The 6,000-nt window shown below is 44.2% G+C and overlaps 1 long non-coding RNA gene across 1 annotated transcript in view; it reads left to right on the top strand.

The window, feature by feature from the left end:
• The first annotated feature begins 1,116 nt into the window (after nucleotides 1-1,116).
• Nucleotides 1,117-6,000, top strand: part of LOC116667646 — a 219,128-nt gene continuing 214,244 nt past the window's right edge. Inside the window, exon 1 of the long non-coding RNA XR_004324578.1 lies at nucleotides 1,117-1,185. This is a non-coding gene — a long non-coding RNA (uncharacterized LOC116667646). The remainder of the gene's footprint in view (nucleotides 1,186-6,000) is intronic.

Genomic DNA, 6,000 nt, shown 5'->3' with positions numbered 1-6,000 from the left:
TACTGGAGAATGGCATTTTCTTTTCCCCCTCACTTTGAAGATCTGATGCTGAAATTGATTTCAAATGTCTAAATGAAAACCAGAGATTATTCACTGATTTACGAGCATCGTAGGGATGGGGTAGCTAGGTGTGTTACTGTTAGTGTTTTAAGTGGTTCATTCTCTCCCTATTCTGTTTATGAATGAAGTTTGCTGACATATCAGCTATGTGGTGGCAAAGTTTTAATCATCTCTGCGACCAAATGGAAGTTCATGTGCTCAATGCACCATGGGTTGGAACAAACGGAAACGTCAGAATCTGGAGCAGAGAAGGGTTTACTGCAGGGCTGAGCAAGGAGGACTGTGTGGCTCATGCCCAAGAAAACCCCAACTCCCTGAAGGGTTTTAGCAAAGCACATTTAAAGACCAGGTAAGGGAGGGAGGTCTCAGGGTACGTGATCGGCTCGTGCACAATCCTCTGATCGGTTGATGTAGAGGTAACAGGGCGGTCAACACTATCAAGCCCTAGGCGCCAGGAGGTCTGGGGGCCACGTGTTCTCGATCATCAGGTAGTTAATTTCTTCCCTTTGGTGGTGGTTTTAAGCATCTGAAAAACTCAGGAAATATGTATGAGATACTGTTATCCGGGTGCTTCAGAGAGGAGCTGCAGCAGGGGGTATGGGTCTGACCCTGGAAGGCCCCACAGGGTCCTGCTCATCCGACACTTTGCATATTTGCTTTCATAATATTTTGCATGTTTTGTGTGCTTTAAACTCTGCTGATTAGACTGTTGGCCCTGGAGGGGAGGATCTTTTCCAAGACATCTTTATATCCCTCACAGATACCTGTGTACGTGGACCTCTGCATACTCATATTGATTAAGTGTGTATTTCCACATCCTCCATGCGCTCTGAATGCAAAATCATAATTTTCAGATCCAGAAGACCTCGAGAGACTCATTTTATAGAAGAGGAAACTGAGAAGAAAGAGAAAAAAAAAAAAATGTGCTCACAGGCACAGGGCCCAGTGGGGATTAGAACTCAGCTGTCAGACTTCTACTTTTTCCTTTTCGCTCCTTCCTGGTTGGAGAAACCGGTGTCACTAAGCAAAGTTCAAGAGACTGGTGGCTGGTGGTGAAACGGATTCGCGGCTCACATCACGGGCTGATAAGGCAGTGTTGCGGGCTTTGAGAGTCAGGACTGTTAGGTAAGTGGAACACAGGGCATTCTGTGCGTCACTCGGTACCCAGGGCTATGGGGGACGCTTCTCTGCCTCGATGCAGGCAAAGAGGAAGTCCCACTAGGCAGTAGCTCCCGGGCATGAGCCGAGATAGAAAGAAGAGAATGAGGCAGCAGAGTGTGCCTGCTGGCTTTCTTACCCTAGGCCTAGGCTGCTGGTTTTCTGGAAAGGTTCTCTATAAGCAGCTATCTCTGGGCTACCAGCCTTAGGGGAAACATTCTTTTCTTTGACCCATGATCCAAAGGCAAACCTAAGGAATGGCTTTTCTCAGCTTGCATCCCAAATAATGCCTCCTCCCCTCCCTCTCTCCCTTCTTTCCTTCTGAGAACATTTGTTGATCATCTGCTATACGCTGAGCACGATGCTGGGTGCACAATGGGGAGACAGATGAAAAAGCCAGCCGCCTGGCTCTGGGGCGCCCGGTGACAGTAGAGAGACGGCTGTCATAAACACTCACCCAACAGGGAGATCAGCTCTGACAGAGGCATCTCCGAAGTGTTAACGGGGGCACAAAGAAGGGGGAACTTCGAGAGGACGTGACCTCAAGTCGTTGTGGAGGAGTTATGGGGGAGGGGTGGTTTCAGGGGAAGAGAGATGTCCCTGGGGGCGGAGCAGCAGGTGCAGACACAGGAAAGCATGAGGAACCCAGAACGCTCAGGAATCCACCCAGAAGTAGCTGGTGTGGGAGACAGCGGGGACTTGTGTGCAGAGGAGCCAAAAGCTGAGGCAGGAGAGGAGAAATCTAAAGGACACTGGCCAACGTGCTTTATATTTTATGTATTTTACTTTATATTTTAGCTCATAGTAGATGGGGAGGAAAGAACCACAGAGCAGAAACTAACTGTGCTAGTGTCCTTTCCCTCAAAGTAACATGCAATGCTGACTATAAAGAGCTCTGCTAGAGAAAAAATGTATCTGGGCTCATTTCATTTCCCCGTAAAGATGAAAATTAGTTCTTGGAGATACCTTTTGCTTTTGCAGTTATTAAGCTTTTCCAAATGGTGTGCAATCGTACTTATATAAAGCAAATCATAGCATCGATTTAAAATGTATTCTCGAAGTTAATGGAAAGGGCAAGGACTGGGGATTGGGAGACCTGGGTCCTGGGTCCAGGGCCACCAGTAACAGGATGTGGGAATCCCCTCTGTTGGGTCTTTCTCATTCATCGTGTTTGGGGAGGGGGATGGGAGCTCTCCAGGGACCTTTCAGCATTGGGATTGAAGTGTGTAACTTGTGGACATGAGTGACGTGTGTGTGTGTGTGTGTGTGTGTAGGTATTTGCGTGTTTATGTCTCGCCTAATTCCGGTAAGAATATGAGGCAATTGAGAATGAAGGGCACTTACTCAATAAGGGTCAAAATCCTAAACTTCGATTGGAAGACCAGAGTCAAGTCGTACAGAGTGGCGAGGGATGACATAGGGTTGCTAACATTTCATTTTGCCAAATAAGGTTATTATAAAAATAAGCAAAGCAAAGAAAAACAACCTATTGATTCACACCGAAACCAGAGAACGGAATGACAGCAGAATAAAGAACAGCCTTCTGAGTTGCTACCATGCCATCTCACTTAATTTTTATTAATTTTTGGTGGGTAATACATGCATTAGTTTCAAAATTCGAAAGGTGAAAACATACATACAATAAAAAGCCTTCCCCTTGTCGCCGGGCAGGCACTATGCTCTCTAGCCACCAAGATAAGGTAGAAAATATGACAATTTGCAAAGCTCCCAAGGATCAAGGTTTATGACAAAAGAAAGGCTTTTTTTTTTTTTTTTTTTGAGGGAGGAGAACTTTAAGCTCTCAAAGAAATGTGTCAACAGGGTACCTACCCAACAAAGGCTCTGGAGTAAAATCATGGAAAATAAACAGTGATATCCATGGACAATGTAGAGAATCTGCTCACTTCCCAGCACTTCATCTATTTCAGAATTTAAAGAAATACTGAGTTGAATTCCCCAAATTCTGTCCTATTCAAAAAACAAGAACAGACTTTGGCCTGGAGTATTTTGAGGGAAGAGTTTACCCCCCAAAACCTTATTTATTTGTGCCTTTGAGGAATCTTATTGTTTATGTTTAATTTTGAAAAGGACTACAACCTGATTTGATTCTGGGATAATTCAGCCTCCCCCAAATGCAGCCCTGTACAACTGAAGGAGGAGATCTTTGTGTGTGTGTGTGTGTGTGTGTGCGTGCGTGTGTGAGATTAATTAATTAATTAATTAATTAAAAGACTTTTATTGAAGTGTAGTTAATTTACAATGTTCGTTTCAGGTGTACAGCAAAGTGATTCAGTTATACATATATATACATACATATATTCTCTTTTCAGATTCTTTTCCGTTATATGTGATTCCAAAACATTGAGTATAGTTCCCTGTGGTATGCAGTAGGTCCTTGTTGTTTACCTGTTTTGTATAAAATGGTTGAGTGTTATCCATTTATATGTGAAAGGGCAACTGTCCCAGAAGACTCTGCTTGGACATAATTACTGTTTGGCTGTTCTCCTGGGCGGTAATTGGTTAATAGGTTGAACTGCTTTTAGAGGCCCCTCCCCTTTTGTGAAAGTGGAGTCCCATGATCAGCATAAAAAGGGGCCTGAGTGGTCAAAGTAGGTACCTTGGACTTGGAGCCCAGGTGCAGGTTGAACTCAGAGTGGCTGTGGGTGACTCCTGGATGTGCCATTGAACCTGATGCGCTAGCTGTTGGAAAGTGAATCCTGTCAGCTCAGACTAGTGGGAGAATAAACGCGGTAAAGGGGTATTAAAAGCCTTGGATCAATGCCCATTATGTAACGTGGCCATAAATCATTGCCTGTAGAACGAAGGACTGACACCAGATCAATAATTGCCAGAAAAATGAAAATCTTCCTGAAATGAAACAAAAAGCAGTGATTGAACAGTTAAACCTAAAACCAGCCAGCTTCTCAAGGAGGGGATAAGAGACTGAGAGACCCAGGCCGGGACTTTGTTGAGGTGAGAGCCTGTTGGCGTAGAGTTCTGAGGGCGTGAGAGGAGATAAACTCTCTTATTTTTGTTTTTAATAGTCTGTGGGCCCCTCTAGTTAATGGAGGTACAGATTTCCCCCAAAATCAGACTTGTTCATTGCAGTAGAATTTAAAGAGCCCCCAGGACAGGTCTTCCCTGGAACCCTTCCCTGGCTCGAAACAGGTCTTAGGGAATGTTCTGGAGACAAAACAAGAGCTCTTGTCCAAAGCTGCAGCAGCAGGGCGGGGCTTAGACAGGGCCGCGAAGTCCCACTTCCTCCCATCACAGGGCCTGCAGCAATAAAGCCCCAGCCACCAAGCAGGGTCTGAGGGCCAGGCCTCCCACGGAGCCCGCTCCCCTGTGCTTCCTCTTCCTCTCCTCTTCCCTGACCACGTGTGAAGCTGGGTTAGCTTTCTCAGGAGTACACAAAACCCACAAACTTTCTTGCTAGTCTGCCTGTGTATGTTGCCATGTTAATTGGTCTCTAGTTCAGCTCATCTTTCAGCCAAAGAGTTAATGACCTGTAAACAAATAGACAGTGGTTCACAAGGGCCCAGGTAGTCAAAAAGCCCTGAGGTGAATCTTTTGTAAAGCAAAGCATCTTCAGTGTGTGTGTGTGTGTGTGTGTGTGTGTGTGTGTGTGGTGCAGAAATACCTCCTCTATTTCATCTGTTTTATAGGATAGTGCACTACGGGGCTCTCTAACCAGTAAGGGTATCACTGGTAGTTGCAGTCAGAAGAATGCTGATGAGATTTCCAGTTCAATTCAGAGAAAATGAGGTCGGATTTCCTCACAGCAGCAGAATGGCTGTTACCTTAAAATGGCTCATTGCGACCACCCATTCTTTCGCTCCAGTCTACATTTCAAGATCAGGGTTTTAATTAAGTAGCAAGAATCTGATGCTCCTGCATCAGGGAAACACACATCCCACCTGCCCCTGGAGAGATGGGTGAAGATCCCTTGTTGGCGAAAGCTATGAACTTGGAGCTGGGGGCCTTCCAGGAGGAGGTGATCTATTGCGGGCCAACTGGGAGATGGTGTCAATGTCAGGGCTGAGTCTCTATTTGTCCACCTCTGGTCTTTAAACTTCTGAGAATGCCATGTTTGGTTGGAATGCTTTATCTTCGCTAAGAGAAGTGTTATTGCACAAGGAAAAACATGAGATGAATACACAAAGATGAATAAGCCATTTAAAAAGGAGTAGTGTTTGGATAACTTCCGTTCTCTTATTTCTCTTGCACTGAAAGATTGTGCTCATTATAAAAATTCTGAAAAATTTAGAAAAGCACAAAGAAAATGTATTCCCTGGTCTTTTATTTTCTGGGCACACATGTATTATCAAAGTTGATCACATTGGACAAGTGAAACCTGCTTTTCAGTTAATATATAAAGGACATTTCTCCCTGCCATTTAACATTATTGTGCAACCATTATTTTGTGGCTATATGATACATTTGTTGGACATTAGCATTAAACATTTTTTTTTTTTGGTAAATGTTCTTTAAGTGGTGATGAGCACGCTATAGCTAACTCTTTGTGCTGTCCATTACTTTCATAGGATAAACGTATATAAGGATTTCTGTTGTCTAAAACTATATTTACCCAAAGTGGAGGGAGGAAGACTGACTGAGCCCTGACTGCTAGGTACTAATATCAGGAGGGCAGCATAACACAGTATTTAAAAAGCATGGGATTTACAGTCAAAACTGCCCTCATTTATCCATTCATCTGACTATCGACATTTAGGTTGCTTCCGTATCTTGGCTATTGTAAATAGTGCTGCTATGAACATTGAG

This window comes from Camelus ferus, chromosome 12, assembly GCF_009834535.1.
Source record: "Camelus ferus isolate YT-003-E chromosome 12, BCGSAC_Cfer_1.0, whole genome shotgun sequence".
Taxonomy (NCBI): Eukaryota; Metazoa; Chordata; class Mammalia; order Artiodactyla; family Camelidae; genus Camelus; species Camelus ferus.
Note: the sequence above shows the minus strand (reverse complement) of the source record. Positions and strands in the feature narration are given on the sequence as shown.